Below are 20,534 nucleotides of genomic sequence, written 5' to 3'. Positions count from 1 at the left end.
ATCAGGTCCAAATAAAGTTTTACCTTTGAAAGGAATGTTAAGTAATTTTGTCTTGGATGACACATCCGCTGACCAAGACTTTAGCCAAAGCGCTCTGCGCGCCACAATAGCAAACCCTGAATTTTTCGCCGCTAATTTTGCTAATTGCAAAGCGGCATCTAAAATAAAAGTTAGCCAATTTAAGTGTGTGAACTCTGTCCATAACCTCCTCATATGGAGTTTCTCTACTGAGCGACTTTTCTAGTTCCTCGAACCAGAACCACGCTGCCGTAGTGACAGGAACAATGCATGAAATTGGTTGTAGAAGGTAGCCTTGCTGTACAAAAATCTTTTTAAGCAAACCTTCCAATTTTTTATCCATAGGATCTTTGAAAGCACAACTATCTTCGATAGGAATAGTAGTGCGTTTGTTTAGAGTAGAAACTGCCCCCTCGACCTTGGGGACTGTCTGCCATAAGTCCTTTCTGGGGTTGACCATAGGAAATAATTTCTTAAATATAGGGGGAGGAACAAAAGGTATGCCGGGCTTTTCCCACTCTTTATTTACTATGTCCGCCACCCGCTTGGGTATAGGAAAAGCGTTGGGGGGCACCGGAACCTCTAGGAACCTGTCCATCTTGCATAATTTCTCTGGAATGACCAAATTGTCACAATCATCCAGAGTAGTTAACACCTCCTTAAGCAGTGCGCGGAGATGTTCTAATTTAAATTTAAATGTCACATCAGGTTCAGCTTGATGAGAAATTTTTCCTGAATCTGAAATTTCTCCCTCAGACAAAACCTCCCTCATGGCCCCTTCAGATTGGTGTGAGGGTATGACAGAACAATTATCATCAGCGTCCTCTTGCTCTTCAGTGTTTAAAACAGAGCAATCGCGCTTTCTCTGATAAGTAGGCATTTTGGATAAAAGATTTGCTATGGAGTTATCCATTACAGCCGTTAATTGTTGCATGGTAATAAGTATTGGCGCACTAGATGTACTAGGGGCCTCCTGCATGGGCAAAACTGGTGTAGACACAGTAGGAGATGATGTAGTATCATGTTTACTCCCCTCATTTGAGGAATCATCTTGGGCAATATCATTATTTGTGGCAGTACTGTCCTTACTTTGTTTGGACGCTATGGCACAATTATCACATAAATTTAAATGGGGAGACACATTGGCTTTCATACATATAGAACATAGCTTATCTGAAGGTATAGACATGTTAAACAGGCTTAAACTTGTCAACAATGCACAAAAAACGTTTTAAAATAAAACCGTTACTGTCACTTTAAATTTCAAACAGAAAACACTTTATTACTGAATATGTGAAAAAGTATGAAGGAATTGTTCAAAAATTACCGTTTTTCAATTTAACCCCTATACAGTCCCAGATACAGTCTTTGCTAAGACCCAACCAAGCCCTGAGGGGAATACGATACCAAATGACGCCTTCTAAAAGCTTTTTCAGAGATTCTTAGATCCACACACATGCATCTGCATGCCCTGTTCTCAAAAAACAACTGCGCATTAATGGCGCGAAAATGAGGCTCAGTCTATGACTAGAAAGGCCCCCTGACTGTAAAAGGTGTCCAATACAGTGCCTGCCGTTTTATAAACGTTCCCCAAGATTATAAATGTCAATTGTTAGCCTAAATTTGAATAATATGCACAAATAAAGCAATCGATTAAGAAAATGGCTTACCGGTCCCCATGAGGGGAAATGACAGCCTTCCAGCATTACACAGTCTTGTTAGAAATATGGCTAGTCATACCTTAAGCAGAAAAGTCTGCTAACTGTTTCCCCCAACTGAAGTTACTTCATCTCAACAGTCCTATGTGGAAACAGCAACCGATTTTAGTTACTGTCTGCTAAAATCATCTTCCTCTTACAAACAGAAATCTGCATCCTTTTCTGTTTCAGAGTAAATAGTACATACCAGCACTATTTTAAAATAACTAACACTTGATAGAAGAATAAAAACTACATTTAAACACCAAAAAAGAGATGTTGCCTGTGCAACGGCAAAGAGAATGACTGGGGTGGGCGGAGCCTAGGAGGGATCATGTGACCAGCTTTGCTGAGACTCTTTGCCATTTCCTGTTGGGGAAGAGAATATCCCACAAGTAAGGATGACGCCGTGGACCGGACACACCAATGTTGGAGAAATATTTACAGTAAATACATAGTACTTTGTAAGGTATTTTTGATGTGTTTTGTGACACTTTTTTTAGTTTCGGGAAACAGTTAACCAGATCTCTGAGATCTCGGTAAGGATTGAAGCATAAATTGCGGTTGCACTATTTTGCTTAACTTGTAATCGTGCAATTTAAAAATGCTTGCGAAAAGACTATCGCTTGCGCCAAACAGTTTGCGTCTCACTTGTAATCTAGCCCTTATTATAGTAATTTTATAAAGCAAAGGATCTGTTCCTTTTTCTGACCCTTGATTCCCTTGGACTTGTGGTTTACATTGTCCTTTTATTGTTATTGTCAAAACATGCTCAGTGCCTATTTTAAATATTGTTTTCACCAAAGGTAATTATCGCTTACCAATTCTTAATTAAAATTCAATTTAAAATAAAAACTACTAATAAAACATATAGATTAAAAAAAAAATTGTATTTAAAATGTCTCTTAAAGGGACATTAAACACTGAGGTGGTAATATAAAATGATAAATTGTATATAATCAAACAACTCTGCAATATACTTTCATTATTTATTTTGTCCTCTTTGCCTGTAATTCCATTCTGAAATTGTGAGCTTTTCAGTTCCTGTTAGAAATGGAAGTGCAGAACACTGTTAAATCCAGCACAACCATTGGCTGCACACTCTAATGACCTATGTATAACTGTCCCTAATTGGCCACAGCAGAGAAGGTAACACAAGTTACAACATGGCAGCTCCCAGTGTTTTATAGACACTAAAACTTTACACTTATTTTGTCACTTTTTAAACAACTAATGAAACTTTAAAAAATACATCTACATGTTAGTCATGGACTAATCTTTTCTTTGAATGCATCATTCTATCTAGCATGTATTTAGTGTTTAATGTCCCTTTAATAAAGTCCTTTTGATCCCAAAGATCAAACAGGCATTTATGCTGTGAATAATTTTAGGCAGACAGGGACTACATTGTGTAAACTTGTTTATAATTAAAGGGATATGAAACACAAACCTTTTCTTTTGTGATTCAGACAGAGCATACCATTTTAACAGAAGTTTCCAATTTACTTCTATTAAATTTGCTTCGTTCCTATGATATTCTATGTTGAAGAGATACCTAGGTAGGCATCTGGAGCGTTAAATAGCAGGAAATAGTGCTGTCATCTAGTGCTCTGCAAAACTGCTGCCGTATAGTGCTCCAGAAATGGGCTGGCCTGGCTCCTAAGCATACATCCCTGCGTTTCAACAAAGATACCAAAAGAACAAAGAGAAATTGATAATAGAAGTAAATTAGAAAGTTGTTTAAAATCGCATGCTGTACCTGAATCATGAAATACATTTTTGGGGGTATCGTATCCCTTTAACACTGTATATTCTATCATCTGAGCAGTACTGGCAAGGGGAGTGCATTACCAAATCTGGGTGCACAATATGCCTGCAGGCTGTTCTTTAGCATGACTCCTGAAGAACGGCACACTAGTAATTCAGGATCAACGGACTGACAAATATTTTGTTAAAGGACCATTAAATAATCAAATCAAATGATGTATAATAAAAAGACAATGCAAAAAACTTAGTCTGAATTTAAAATGAGTAGTGTTATTTTTTTTATTTTCTGACATTCCACAGTTGGTCCCATTTTCCTTTCCACTGTACCATGTGACAGCCATCAGCCAATCACGAAAGGCATACACTGTGATTCTTGCACATGCTCCGTAGGAGCTGATGCATCAGAACGGGTGTATGTAAAGAGATTGGACACATTTTTCATAATGTAAATTAATTGGAAAGTTGTTTTAAAATTGTGTGCTATCTGAATCATGAACGTTTAATTTTGACTTCAATGCTTCTTTAAAATCCACTTAAAGGACCTCTCAAACAACTTTAGTTAAGATTTTTAATGTAATTTAAATTTAGTGTTATCAACTGTCTTTATTTCAAAAGTTAATTTATTACTTTCATACGACTTAAATTTTACATTTTAATTTTTTGTGCGATTTCCTATTATAATGTATGCATCTCCTTCACATACTTAAAGGACCAGTAAATACAGTATATTTGTACAATTTACAAATGCATGATAAAAAGACCATACAAAAGGAACTTGTTAGTCTGAACTTAAAGGAGTAGTAACATTTTTTTTTTTTTCTGACAAATTTCAAAAGTTGTCTATTACCACTCCTCCTGTATCATGTGACAGCCATCAGCCAATCACAAATGCTTATACTGTATGTATATTCTGTTAATTCTTGCACATGCTCAGTAGGAACTGATGGCTCAAAAAGTGTAGATATAAAAAGAATGTGGACTTTTTGTTAATGGCAGTAAATTACGAAGTTGTTTAAAATTGTATGCCCTATGACTGTCTGAATGATGAATGTTTAATTTTGAGTTGAGTGTCCCTTTAAATGCAAGGAACACCTCTTTGTGAGATACACTGTTCTCAAGGTAAAAATGGCCTCAGGGAATTCCAGCAGGGGCTTCATAGTACTGGTGAGATTATTTTATATAGAATTTTACAAGACCGGAGACCTTTAGATTATAAAGCCCAATATGTTTTACCTTCGTAGGTGAACTTCTGTTTGGGAGATGCACGCATTGCTTCCAAGTAGGAAATGTGCTGTACTTTCTGCTTCTGAAGATCTTGATTGGCTGAGTGGCAATGCTTATTGCTAAACATCTATGTAAACACATAGTAAGACAGGGTCAGTAAAACAAAAATGATATGCTGTGACTTGCAGGGGTGCTCAACCTTGGCACTCCAGAGGTTTGGGAACTACTTTTACCTTGATATTTAGACACTAACAACTTTCTAATTTAATTCCATTACATTTGCTTAGTTCTCTTGGTATCCTTTGTTGAAAATACCTAGGTAGGTTCAGGAGCTGGGAACTAGCTGCTGATTGGTATCTACACTGTGTGTGTGTGTGTGTGTATGTGTATATATATGTGTGTGTGTATATATATGTATATATATATATATATATATATATATATATATATATATATATATATATATATATATATATATATATATATATATATATATATATTCTATATATATTCTATATATATAATCTATATATATATATATATAATCTATATATCTTTTCAGTGGCTTACGGGTGTGTTCAGCTAGCTCCCAGTAGTACATTGCTGCTCTTTCAATAAAGGATACCAGGAGAATGAAGAAACATTGACAATAAACATAAACTGGAAAGTTGTTCTAAAAACGTATGTTCTGAGTCATAAAAGAAATAATTTGGGTTTAGTGTTCAATGTTGAGCACCCCTGATGGAGCATGTAATTTTTGCATTAGGATGTTCCTTTACCCTTTAATGACCACAGCACTTTTCCATTTTCTGTCCATTTGGGACCAAGGCTATTTTTACATTTTTGCGGTCTTTGTGTTTAGCTGTAATTTTCCTCTTACTCATTTACTGTACCCACACATATTATATACCGTTTTTCTCGCCATTAAATGGACTTTCCAAAGGTACCATTTATAATTTACTATAAAAAAAAATTATAAAATATGAGAAAAAAATGGAAAAAAACACACTTTTTCTAACTTTGACACCCAAAATCTGTTACACATCTACAACCACCAAATAACACCCATGCCAAATAGTTTCTAAATTTTGTCCTGAGTTTAGAAATACCCAATGTTTACATGTTCTTTGCTTTTTTTGCAAGTTATAGGGCAATAAATACAAGTAGCACTTTGCTATTTCCAAACCATTTTTTTTTTCAAGATTAGCGCTAGTTACATTAGAACACTGATATCTTTCAGGAATCCCTGAATATCCCTTGACATGTATATATATTTTTTTAGAAGACATCCCAAAGTATTGATCTAGGCCAATTTTGGTATATTTCATGCCACCATTTCACCGCCAAATGCGATCAAATACAAAAAATCGTTCACTTTTTCACAAATTTTTTCACAAACTTTTGGTTTCTCACTGAAATTATTTACAAACAGCTTGTGCAATTATTGGTTAAATGATTGTAATTTTTTCTTTGGGATCCCCTTTGTTCAGAAATAGCAGACATATATGGCTTTGGCGTTGCTTTTTGGTAATTAGAAGGCTGCTAAATGCCACTGTGCACCATACGTGTATTATGCCCAGCAGTAAAGGGGTTAATTAGGGAGCATGTAGGGAGCTTTTTGGGGTAATTTTAGCTTTATTGTAGTAGACAACCCCAAGTAATGATCTAGGCCCATTTTGGTATATTTCATGCCACCATTTCACCGCCAATTGCGATCAAATAAAAAAAAAAAACTTTTTCACAATTTTAGGTTTCTCACTGAAATCATTTACAAACGGCTTGTGCAATTATGGCACAAATTGTTCTAAATGCTTCTCTGGGATCCCCTTTGTTCAGAAATAGCAGACATATATGGCTTTGGCGTTGCTTTTTGGTACTTGGAAGGCCGCTAAATACCGCTGCGCATCACACGTGTATTATGGCTAGCAGTGAAGGGGTTAATTAGGTAGCTTGTAGGGAGCTTGCAGGGTTAATTTTAGCTTTAGTGTAGAGCTCAGCCTCCCACCTGAAACATCAGACCCCCTGATCCCTCCCAAACAGCTCTCTTCCCTCCCCCGCCCCACAATTGTCCCCGCCATCTTAAGTACTGGCAGCAACTCTGCCAGTACTAAAATAAGATATATTTAGGCTTGTTTGGGGGGGGGTTTAAGCATATTTACATATGCTGCTGTGTAGGAGCCCCCCTTAGCCCCCAACCTGACTGATCCCCCACCAAACAGCTCTCTAACCCTCCCCCTCTGCCTTAATGGCCGCCATCTTGGGTACTGGCAGCTGTCTGCCAGTACCCAGTTTAGAATAAAACAGTTGCTTTTTTATTTTTTCCCCATTTTCTGTAGTGTAGCTCCCCCCCACCAAAGAAAAAACCCCCACCCCCTCCTAGATACCTTTGATTGTTTGTTTTTTTTAAAATGAAAGACTTTTTTCTGACACTTTTAGCAGTCTTTTCTGTAGTGTAGCGGTTCCCACCCGCTCCTGCCCCGTGCACGCGCCCGCCTGCCGCCCCCCCTTGCGCGCGCGCCAGTGCGTGCCCCCATCGGCTCCCGCCCCCCTCTACATTACCCGGCCCATCGATGGCCGCCCACCCGCCTCCCAAGTCGGCTCCCAACCACCAACGATACCAGCCATCGATGTCCGGTGCAGAGAGGGCCACAGAGTGGCTCTCTCTGCATCGGATGGCCATCTAGAGTTATTGCAGGATGCCTCCATATCGAGGCATCACTGCAATAACCGGAAAGCAGCTGGAAGCGAGCAGGATCGCTTCCAGCTGCTTTCCACACCGAGGACGTGCAGGGTACGTCCTCAGGCGTTAACTGCCTTTTTTAGGACGTACCCTGCACGTCCTCGGTCATTAAGGGGTTAAAGGGATATGAAACCTAAATTGTTTGTTTTTTAAATCTAATTTGCTTCCATTATCATTTTTTCTTTGTTCTCTTGATATAATTAGTTGAAAAGCAGTGATGTCAGCTCAGACGCCTGCCTATTTCTATATGGCATCCGCTTTGCAAGATCCCTACATGGCAGCACTATTTCCTGCAATTTAGTGCTCCAGACACCTTCCTAAGTATCTCCAACAAAAAATATTATGTGAACAAAGCAAATTTGATAATAGAAGTAAATTGTAAACTTTTAAAATGATATGCTCTGTCTAAATCACACACAAAATGTTTGGGTTTCATATCCCTTTAACAATATAAATAAAATGTAAACATACATATACTTAATAGAATTTTTAGTATATTTGCTTATCATACATTTTATAAGAATTTAAATTTTCTTTTCTGGTTTGAATACCTGAAATATTTAACATTCTCCACATTCTTTTCCAATTATTCTTGGAACTACTACTCTCGTATTTCAAAAATACCTATTTACAAAGCTATTCAAGACAACAAAAAACTGCTACCAAAGATGGTCAATTTATCCTAAAACGATAAATGATTGGCCCTTTAATAAAAATAATTAACAAATCAAATGTAAGAGATCTGATACATGTGTGTAGTTTTAAAGCCTTTACTCAAAAGGTGGAAAAGGCTTTTCTGCAGGGGAGGAAGGTTTCAAGATGTTCAAATTGAGAGATAGATATATATACTATTGCTATCCCATTTGCTGTCCTGTGTGTGACTAATTTTTCAGTGCACGTGTTTAGTGAATACGTAATAACTTTCAGTTTTTGATTATTTTTTTTTTAAACCTTTTGACATACACGTTTTAGTGTGGGGAAGAGAGAAACCCTTGCACCATATAGACATAGGTACTACGTTGCACGTTATTTTGCAATGCATACTGTATTAACATAGTACCTACGTTTAACGCTGTGGCGCATGTTTCCGTCCTGTTGTCAGCTTTGACAGAAAGAGCTGCAACTAAAGGGCAGAAGGCATCTGCCTTTATTTAGTAAGGGAGCACTGATTGTGCTTTCCATATGAAACTAGATTGCTGATACAGACAAACCAATTAGGAAGAAATTGGACGGGAGGACCATCACGAGAGGGTGGAGGTAGAGGTGGTCCCTAAACTATGGAAAAGGATTTGTAACAGAGGAAGGGATCCCTACACTACAGAAAAATAAATTGATTAAAAAAGATTAAAAAAAAAATAAACAGGTTACTGGCAGACTGGTCATCAGTACCTAAGATGGCAGTGACCAGTGGGAGGGTTAGAGAGCTGTTTGGGAGGGATCAGAGATGTGGGAGGGTGAGGGAGGTACATGCTCTACAGATAAAAATATATAAATAAATAAATAAAAGCCCTACAATGGGTACTAACAGACTGCCTGCCAATACCGAAGATGGTGGTGACCAGTGCTCTTTAGGAGGTATCAGGTGTCAAGTGGGAGGGTAATTCCTGCACTACAATAAATATTACCATTACTATCTAACTTATTAACCCTTTCACTGCTGGGAATTTCAGAAGTGTGGTGGTCAGCTGCAATTGGTGGCCTAATTACCAACAACCAATGGCAAAGCCATGCATGTCTATTTCTGAACTAAGGGAGTCCCAGAGAAGCTTTTCCTCAACAATTTATGACTGCACAAGCAGTATATATTGAGACAATGAAATCCACACTTCACCTCTGAGTATATCCCAGTTTTTCCAGAGTATGTTCATAAACAAACCGGTGCAGCACCTTAGGAGACCACCCTCTAGGCCTCAGGATACATAGAAGCACAGCGATAAGGTCGAATGTGGCCCCATCCTATGCCTGTTTAGTAATGGATGCCATTGAAGAAAGGCATGTATACACAAATACCCTTTTCAGACAGTATTGTGAAGGGTGGTTCCGCTACATTGATGACTTGTTCATCGTGTGGCGGGGCCCCCTGGATAAATTAGCAGAGCTTAAATCAGATATTGAAAATGCTGTTCCCTTTTTGAAGTTCAGCGGCAAATAAAGTGTAAATTTCTGGTCACTCTGGTCCTCACAAATAATGGCAGGTTAACAACTGATTTGTTTGTCAAACCCACAGACAGGAATACCCTGTTACACAGGAGCAGTTTTCATCCACCTAGAGTATTTGAGTGTGCCCAAATCACAGTTGCTTAGAGTAGACAGAATAGTGACAGATCCTACCACTAGGGAAGTCTGATCCAGGGACATGAAGGAGAAATTTGTTAGCAGAGGTTATAACATACAGGAGCTAGAGGAAGCTGAGGATTCACTAAAAACCCCAGTCAGAAGTAAGACAATAAACCCCACCAGACTAAACTTCGTGAATTCATATAACACAATGAGCAAGAAAGTGTTTAACATAATCAAAAGAAACTGGTTTCTGTTAAGAGATCAAGGAGTTCCAGGAATACCCCAGAGCCTCATACCGTAAAGGCAATACTATTGGTAAAAGTTGGTCCATGCTATGGACGCAATATAAAAAATTGCGTCCAGTGTAATAACATTAGGGGAGATGTTATTTCCCACCCATATACCGGTAAAAAATATAACATCAAGGGTCACTACACCTGTAATTCGACTTATGTTGTATATGTGTTAAGTGCCCGTGTGGGCTTTTATACAAAGGCGAAACGAATCAAAGAATAAGATTGCATTTGTTAACATAAGTCGACCATACATAATTAGAAAATGTTACACCTCCCAGTACCAGCACATTTTGCAGACATGGGACACCAAGCTAACCAATTGAGATATTTTGATTGATAGTGCCCCTAAAAAACCAAAAGGGGAGGACAGAAATAGGGATGTACTTAACAGGGAAGCCAAGTTGATTTGGCGTCTCAATACCATGTCTCCCAAGAGACTCAATAGGGAGTTTGATCTCCTCCCCTTAATTTAAAATTTGCAAAATTATCCACACAGTTTCTAAGCAGATTAATTAATATTTTGACTTTATTAAATATATTAGTAAATTGACCATAGTGGGTAGCTTGCTGCCTTTGTTTTTAATCAGGTAGCCCAACACTCACATAGGGAACAAAGGGTTAATGTTAGAAAGTTTTCCCAATGTTTAATGAAATTAGCTGTGATGTCATTTTTTCTTAGCCCGTCCCATGTGTGCTCATTGGTTACCTGTTTTATCTTTGTGTCTATAAATGTTGTAAAGTTTGTATTTGTGATTAGCTTGAGAAAGGGGCAGGTGCCCCGAAACGTTGCTCTAATAAAGGTATAACCTTAATACCGTGTGCCACTTTTGTGTTGTGCACAAGCAGTATATACATTTCAATAAGAAACCCAAAGTTTGTATTTTTATTTTTTTTTTAAATCCCATTTTGTAGCCAAATGGGGGCATGAAATATACCAAAATGGGTCTAGATCAATACATTGGGTTATCATTATTTAAAATTAAAAAAGTCTAAAATGCTTAAAATTCACCGGTACTTTGCTACTTTGCAGCTGGGATTTTCAGAGAAAAACATGTCCAAAGAGTATCTTCTGCACTTGCATAGATTAAACCTAACAAATCACCTGGGGCCTTGTGAGCGGAGTTTTGCTGGCTCCATCAATTGGTAAATGGCTAAATGTTCATTCCAATCCATATAGTGTTGACAGTCAGTTGTATGTTGAGCCAGGGGTGATGTCAATAGGCAGTGCTTGTAACATTTTAGGCAAATTATTCTATAGTTTGAAGGTGATCTCTGAATATGCAAACTAATGGTCTGGCAGGCAAAGGTAGCATTAATATTTGTTCAATCTATTTGGATTTATTTGGATCAGGTTATGTCAACTATCTGGAGTCCTGTGTTATTTAGTATAGACTGTAGACCCAGTATGTAATCTAGGTTTGTGTTGCAGGCTCTTTAGTATGTGAGAAGAGATTGGTATCTTGCCGAAAGATTACTCATGGCCCAGATGGTTTTATTTACGGAATGCATTCTTTTTGCTTAAAGGGAGAGTAAATTAAAATTAACTTTCATGATTCAGATAGAATGTGCAATTTTATTTTATTTTGAAGTTACTTCCTTTCATCAAAATTACTTCATTCTTTTGGTATTCTTTGTTAAACGGAGTCTACAACTGATGTACTTATGAGTCTGTAATTGGCTTAAAGCTGTCACATGTCACAGGACTGGGAAATGAAAGGAAACTTTGAAACAAGCAGTAGTAAATTTTGCATTGTTTCCTTTTTAATTATGACTAGGATTATGCAATGTTTCTGTATTTAATGGTTTTTTTTTCTTGAGGGCTAATGGTTTGCATAAAAGAGCATTAGTTATAGTTACTCCAGTGGATTTCCTATGGTGTTTTATTTGAATATAAACCATGTCAACGTACATGTGATCCCCCAACTCTTCCAGTAATGTGTACACTGATAGATACAAGGGGGAGCAAAAACATTACTAACAAAATACCCAATAGTGTAATATTATCAATGTCAACTATGTAATGTAAATGAAAGAAAAGGGGGGGGGGTGCTTAAAAATGCATTCACGTACATTTACATTTTGACCATTACTTAGTCCTAGAATATTTATTTTTATTTTATATCTGGGACTGTCTTATCCCTGTTCAGGAATGATCCAATGTTAAATTGTGTTGTGTTTTTGTGTTGTGTTTTTTTTAACACAGAACATAAATAAATAAGGTAGGGTAAGCTGCAGAAGAGACAAAAGGACAATGCCCAATCCATGACAGTGCTGTGTTAAAGGGACAGTCTACTTAAATGTTTAATTAAAAAGATAGATTATCCCTTTATTACCCAATTCCCAGTTCTGCATAACCAACACTGTTATTAATACACATTTTACCTCTGATTACTTTGTATCTAAGCTTCTGCAGACTGCCCCCTTATTTCAGTTCTTTTGACAGACATGCGTTTTAGCCAATCCGTACTGACCCATAAATAACTCCATGGGAGTGAGCACAATGTTGTATATGGTACACATGAACTAGCACTGTCAAGCTGTGAAAAACTGCCAATGCACTAAGATAAGAGGTGGCCTTCAAGGGCTTAGAAATTGGCATATCAGCCTGTCTAGCTTTGGCTTTCAACAAAGAATACCAAGAGAACAAAGCAAATTTGATGATAAAAGTAAATTGGAAAGTTGTTTGAAATTGCATGCCACATATTTGTTTGTACTTCTATATTATTTTGGGGGTGCGGGGTTCAGGGACTACCGCAAAACAAATAAAAGGAAATAAATTCAGATATTTTTTTTATTCCCCACCCCTTCATTCAATTACATAATTAACAGTGATAATATTGCACTGTTGGGAAGTGTTTTTTTTTTTTTGTTTGCTTTTGCATCCTCACGCCCCTTTATTCATTATTTCATACATTTTTAGTTTTTTTATTTTATCCCCCAGACATTGTCCCTTTAAATCTTTGTGAAATTTTTGTATGTTTTTGTAAAATTATGTATTAATTTTGAGATCTTCTGTTAGATGTAGTTAAAAAAAAAAATACTAGTAAATCCTAACAAGCAAATAAAAACCAAAAGGCAAACACCTCAACACCTCTACATGAAATTTGAACAGATTAGGCTAAAGTTTTGACTAGCTGGGGTTTCAAACCGGAGTTGTCCCGTCCTTGTACATTATGGGAAACCATATGGCACCTAGGTAACAGACTACGCAAACCTTTATCTTTACATTACTCTCTCATAGGCAACACAGATTGTGAAAATGAGCTATACCTAAACACTACTATCTCCCTGCAAACCTGGCAATTCATTCTAACCCTGACTAAAAAAGCAATACATTGTCACTTTGTTTGAGACCTATTATAAGCTACTAACACACTGGTACTACATTAGCCAAAATGTAGAGCTCCACTTCACCCATGTGCTGGCGTAACTGCGGACACATAGGAAACACAATGCACGTTTGGTTGGAATGCCCCAAACTTAAAGGGACAGTCTAGTATAAATTAAACTTTCATTATTCAGATAGGACTTTTAATTTTAATTGACTTTCCAATTTACTTTTATCATCAAATTTGCTTTTTTCTCTTGGTATTCTTAGTTTAAACTAAACATAGGTAGGCTCATATCCTAATTTCTAAGCCTTCGAGGGCTGCCTTTTATCACATGCTTTTTAAATCTTTTTTTCAACACAGAGACAGAAAGTACACGTGGGCCATATAGATAACAGTGTTCAGGCACAGGGGGTTATTTTAAGATTTAGCACAAAACAATGCTAAATTTAAGACAATAGATAATAATAAACAGTCAGTCATGTGATCAGGGGGCTGAAAGAAGGTTCCTAGATACAAGGTAGTCACAGGTAGTCCTTCATATTGGGACCCACACTCTCCCTAAAGACCAATCATACTTGTGTATCCCTCTCCTTACTGCGATCAAGGCTGAATTTGCAAAATCCTGGAAAAACATATCCCCCCCCAAGCTGGCCCATGATACTTAATTCAATGGCATATCTCTACACAATGGGGAAAAAGCATATTCTACACATTAAACAAGTCAGACCTCTTTGAACTAATTTGGGCAGATTGGGGAGCAAGATTTGACACTACTTGGACACCTAACGCCACAGCCAACGCCTAAAACTTAACCCTCGTACGATATTGACCTTCCATCTCTATACCCTCTCCTTCCCTCACTCCATTTTTTTTTTCTCCCCTACCCACCCTCCCCCAGTATCAGAAATTATAGATATTATGTCTATGAATAATACATGCCTTATGTTTTTATTTCAAATTGTAATCCTCTCATACATTTGAATCTTGGGGCCTGTGAGCCCCTTTTACTTCTGTCTTTTGACTTTTTGTGTTAGACTACAATTTTTGTCTCAATAAAAACTTTGGGAGAAAAACAAAAACAAAAAACCCCACAAAAGGCACATCTACTTGTCCCATATTTCAATCATATGGCTGAATTATAAGTAGGGATGGGCAAATGTGTTTATATTCGAATGTCAGAACGAATGTTATTGTAGAAATTCGATTTACATAATAGAATGTTCTTAAATATTCTGTAATCAAATTATATTTACAGTTTTCGAATGTCACTTACAATTTTAAATGTTCATAATTGGGTTGCATGTCCACATTCAAAATTTCAAATGTAACATTCGATTTAACAAATACTATTCAGAAGTTCAATAGTTCGTGGTAGGGAATTTAGTAAACTGATGCATATTGGATACAAAAATATAAATTTGAATGTTTCTATTTAGAATATTGCATCATTTGAATATTGCATTTAAAGGGACACTAAACCCAATTTTTTTTCTTTCCTGATTCAGATAGAGCATGTAATTTTAAGCGACCTGTAGAAACAAATTGTGATGCCATTCATAATATATAAAAAGAGAGAAGCGCTCAACCTGGGAACGAACAATAGCATAATAGCTTGTTCTATGGCTAGTTACCACCCTAGAAGCAGCCTCTTTTTGCTCAATATGTGCCTTTCCCAGAGAAGAACTTTCCTGTAGCATATCAGTCTGATCCTGACTTCACAGTACAGTCCAGCCCCGAAATACCAGGCAATCCCTCTCTGAACAAGAGAAACAGCAAAACCCCAGACGTACGTTTCGGCCTATTGTGGGCCTCGTCAGTGAGGTGCAGTCATATCCCTCTAGGCACACTGAGCAACGGGTCCACGTCTGGATTCCCGCATCACACTTAGGGAGACTTCCCTAAGTGTCATAATTTGCATAAATAAAAAGAGAGAAGCGCTCAACCTGGGAACGAATAATAGCTTGTTCTATGGCTAGTTACCACCCTAGAAGCAGCCTCTTTTTGTTCTATTGTTCGTTCCCAGGTTGAGCGCTTCTCTCTTTTTATTTATGCAAATTATGACACTTGGGTTAGTCTCCCTAAGTGTGATGTGGGAATCCAGACGTGGACCCGTTGCTCAGTGTGCCTAGAGGGATATGGCTGCACCTCACTGACGAGGCCCACAATAGGCCGAAACGTACGTCTGGGGTTTTGCTGTTTCTCTTGTTCGGAGAGGGATTGCCTGGTATTTCGGGGCTGGACTGTACTGTGAAGTCATGATCAGACTGATATGCTACAGGAAAGTTCTTCTCTGTGAAAGGCACATATTGAGCAAAAAGAGGCTGCTTCTAGGGTGGTAACTAGCCATAGAACAAGCTATTATGATATTGTTCGTTCCCAGGTTGAGCGCTTCTCTCTTTTTATTTATGCCATTCATAATATAGCTAGGCAAAAACAAAAGCATTAATAATAGTGAGTCTTTGTGTGGTTTTACACTTGTATCAGAAAGTCCACCTGATGGGACTCCAATTATACCGATATTTGATAGAAGGCTGCTCTCTCCTCACAGGTAGATGCCAAGAGATCTAGAAAAATATAGAGAACAAGAGGCGCATGTGTGTACCAGTAACACAATGGGAATAAGCCAAAAAACACAATAATCAGGGTACTCACATTTGTGAGGAGCACTCAAACAGTGCTATTAGAGGCAGGCTGGATGTTTAGCAGAGACCCAGCTCACTGTTCAGTCTTGATAAGCAGGAACAAAAGATCCCAATATCTGGATAAACAATAGAAAACAGAAGGGGCGCCTGTGTGTGCCAGTAGTATAATGTGGTATTTCAAAAAACCTTAATCTGGGTACTCACATTTGGAAGTAGCACTCGGACAGTGCTATTAGGAACAAGCTGGGTAGTTGGCAGCAATCCAGCTTACTGGTCACCTCGATAGGCCAAAACACTGGTACACAGGAACAAAGGCAACTAATGGTGAACTGCAGCTAAAAGAGGATAAGTCTCTGCAGCAAAGGACTCCCTATGGGAGTGATTGGTATGTGGTAGGCTGATTGAATAAGGTTCCAAAGATATTGCTGATAATAAAAACCAGTTTATTAAAAAGTAAATAAAATGAATATAAAAAACAATGGAACCCTAAGGTGGGATATGCTAGCTGCCCACCTTAGCTTTAGCTTTATACAACGCGTTTCTCAGCGTATCAGAACGCTGTTTCATCATGCCTGGCTTATTCCCATTGTGTTACTGGTACACACATGTGCCTCTCTTGTTCTCTATATTTTTCTAGATGTAATTTTAAGCAACTTTCTAATTTACTCCTATTGATTTTTATCTGTTCTCTTGCTATCTTTATTTAAAAAGAAGGAATGTAAAGCTTACCAGCTGGCCCATTTTAAGTTCAGCACCCTGAATAGCGCTTGCTTATTGGTAAGGAAGCATAACCCAGGTTCTCAACCAAAAATGGGCCGGCTCCTAAGCTAAACATTCTTGCTTTTTAAATAAAGATAGCAAGAGAACGAAGAAAAATTGATAACAAAATTAGAAAGCTGCTTAAAATTGCCTGCTCTATCTGAATCAGGAAAGAAAAAAAATGGATTTTGTGTCCCTTTTAAAGAAAGCATTAGAAAAACTATTACATTAAACGAATGTTAGAATGTTGTACAAACATTTGAAATGAACAAATGTGTTAAAATGAGTTTAATTTTTCGAATGTTGTGAAACATTCGCCCATCCCTAATCATAAGGATAGTTTTTATTTATATCCAAGGCATTCTTTCATTGGTTTAGATCAACTATTTCTATTGAAACTTTATTCTGTGAATCAACCACCTTTCATTTATTCTCTTCATATCCTCAGAGAAGCATACCAAGATGCACTGCTGTGAGCTTCCTAGTGATTGGTGGCTACACAGTTAAGCCTCTTGTCATTGGCTTACAAGAGAAGTTTAGATAAGTCTCAGTAGTGCTGCTATGGAGCGGACTTTAACTACTATAAATAGTTATATTTAAGCAACAGTACAATAATAAAATGCTATTCAACTTTAGTTCAATTACTTGTGTGCCTGTTATCAAGTGATAATACTGGTAAACCTCTATTGAACAATCTTTATTTATTTTTTTCTGAAGAGACAATCTCAAGAATTTTACACAATTCTCAATTTTGAGAAAAGGGCTAACCATTTAGTCTATAAAGTGACACTTTTTTTGTTTCTGCTGCTAATATTTCCTCCTCATACTGTACTACTGCCTTAGGCAACATTTATTTATGATCGCAGGCGGACAGGTTTGCAAACAGAATCTGTCTACCTGCAATTGCCACTTGCAATGGGGCATCGTGTGGCGAAGTTTAACATTGCTTCCCCCTGCTCTCGAGCAACCAGTTGCGCAAGAGCAGAGTATGTCTATCACCCTTATTAAGCGAGTGTAGGAGTCATTAATCTCACCTCTTCTGAAGTGGCGGAGAGGCAAAAGAAGCAGTTCCTACTTCTTACTTTTGTGGCTACGGGCTTGCTCATGTGAGCCTGCTCTGTAAAGCAGCTTAATATAAGTAATTTTTATGAACTTTTCAAATCTTCTTAAAGAATTCCTAAGGCACATTAAATTGTTACTGTAAGTAAAGTTTTATTGAGTCAATGAAACTTCTGTGTTTTGCATCCTAAATGCATCATTTTACATTTTGAAGAATTGAATTGTAGATTCTATTTACTTGTCTAAGATATGGCCCCCCACCCCCCATAATCGTGTTGACTTTATTTATTTTTTTCTTATGTGGAAGCTTACCTTTTGTTCAAGACATTAAAAGGATATGAAACCCAAAATGTTTTTCATGATTCAGATAGTACAGAGCCCCGCCGGTGTCGTGGCGATTTTTTTGTTTTTGTTCTCTAGTACATGGTGCTCACGATGTAAAACATTGTGAGCACAACATATTAAACAGTCTCTACAATTTAACTTTTTCTCTTAACGGTGTGGTTACATTGTGTGCATGAATTGAAGGGACTGTCTAGTCAAAGTTAAACTTTCATTATTCAGATAGGGCATGTAATTTTAAACATCTTTCCAATTTACTTTTAATCATCAAATTTGCTTTGTTCTCTTGGTATTCTTGGTTGAAAGCTAAACCTAGGTAGGCTCATATGCTAATTTCTAAGCCCTTGAAGGCCACTTCTTATCTTGGTGAATTTTGACAGTTTTTCCCAGCTAGACAGCGCTAGTTCATGTGTGCTATATAGATAACATTGTGCTCACTCCCGTGGAGTTATTTGAGTCAGCGCTGATTTTCTAAAATGCAAGTCTGTCAAAAGAACTAAAATAAGGGAGCAGTCTACAGAGGCTTCAATACAAGGTAATCAGAGGTAAAAAGTGTATTAATATAACTGTTGGTTATGCAAAACTGGGGAATCGCCAATAAAGGGATTATCTATCTTTTTAAACATTACAAATTCTGGAGTAGACTGTCCCTTAACCATTTAGTGCACACAATGTAGCTGTATGAGGGTGTCAGTCTCTTCCTTCCTTAGGCGTGATGTATCCAAGATCGCGTGAATTGTACCATGACTGTACGCAATCTCATACGCCACATCTAGAGGAGGAGGAGACTGGCACTCTCAATATACAGTTACATTGTGCACACAAAATTTTTATTTTTTGCGCACAATGTAATTGCATCGTTTGGGGGAAACTGAAATGTTAAATTGTGGAGACACTGTCATGTTCACGATGCAATACATGGTGTATTACAGCGAGGTAATTACATTTTTTTCCTCATGACACTGGAGGGGCTGCGTAAGACACGGTATGTGATTTTAAACAACTTTCTAATTTGCTTCTATTAACAGAGTGTCTCTTCAACAAAGAATACAATGGGAACAAAGCAAATTTGATAATAGAAGTAAATGGTAAACATTTTGTTTAAAACAAATTGCTATCCTCTGAATCACAAAAGAAATAAATTCTGGGTTTCATATCCCTTTTTTTAAAATCTGAGTTTCCATCTCAGAAAATATAAAAAAAAAAAAAAAAAAATTCAAACCCTGTTCATTACATTTGGTGTGATTTGATGTATTTGCTTGCAATTGTATTTTATCGCTTTTTAATTAATCAAATACTACACTGTCAGAAAAAAGTGTACGGTTGGGGTACGTTTGTGAACGCTTAGGGTACAACTGCTGTGGTTGTACCCTTAATGGATCATAATTACACTTTAAGGAACTAATATGTACCATTTAGCGGTAAATAAGGTACAAATAAGTTTCCAACTATCAAAGGGTCCATGTCTGTACCATTTAATCCCCCCAAAAAGGTACAATCACTTGTGTGACTAAAAGGTTGAGGAGGATGGGTGGTTCTGCCAAACCGTGCAAGTCCATATAATTTGTGCACCTCAATTACTAATTGAACACATAACTGGCAGTCACCCAAAATGAATTCAACATACATGCTGTACAGGAAAATAATTAATGTTATTATCGATTATTTGTAGAGCGCCAACAGATTCCGCAGCGCTAATAATTCAATAGTTGTTGGTAATATGCAAGAGGTGGGCAAAGCAACAAAAAATACTTAATAACCCATATCTTCAATGATACTGTGTTGCTGGTTCTAAATAATACATAAGCTATTAACATTGTAATGTTTATATTTAGAGCATCAAGATGATAACTCTGAAAGATAAAGCAAATGTATTAACTAAAATTACAGATTTATTTTTCGTTTTAAACTCTATAAAATAAACAAGCTGTTTAAGAACCTGTTTTTTAAAAAATAAAATAAAATTGTAACCATTCCGCAGTCACATACATTCCTTGACATGTGTAACACAGCTCCATCTATTGGTAGAAGGTTCATCACCAAAATGTGTACTGGGGAAATAGACTCATTTGCATATATTTTGCATAGTGTGACAATTCAATGTATGGTTGTAAGTTTGATCGTTTATCCCTCTGAATCCCCCTTCCTTTCCTTAGTTAAATTTTTATTATGTTATTTTCTATATGTTTTCTATATATTTGTTTTATGTGGCATGGCACTCTAAGTTAAATGGGGTGTTAGAGTCTAGTACAGAGTGAATTAAAACCCGTTGAACAGCTCATTTTAGAACTAGTTGGTTATCCTGGTTCTTTCAGGAATTCCTGTAGCAGTCTTAGGACCGGCTGTTTGGCTACACTAACCAAACTTATAAAACTGCA

The 20,534-nt window shown here is 37.2% G+C and overlaps 1 protein-coding gene across 1 annotated transcript in view; it reads left to right on the top strand.

Annotated features, from left to right (window-relative positions):
• Positions 1-20,534, top strand: part of LOC128664645 (afadin- and alpha-actinin-binding protein-like) — a 72,579-nt gene that overhangs the window by 15,500 nt on the left and 36,545 nt on the right. The window lies entirely within an intron of this gene.

This window comes from Bombina bombina, chromosome 6, assembly GCF_027579735.1.
Source record: "Bombina bombina isolate aBomBom1 chromosome 6, aBomBom1.pri, whole genome shotgun sequence".
NCBI lineage: Eukaryota > Metazoa > Chordata > Amphibia > Anura > Bombinatoridae > Bombina > Bombina bombina.
Note: the sequence above shows the minus strand (reverse complement) of the source record. Positions and strands in the feature narration are given on the sequence as shown.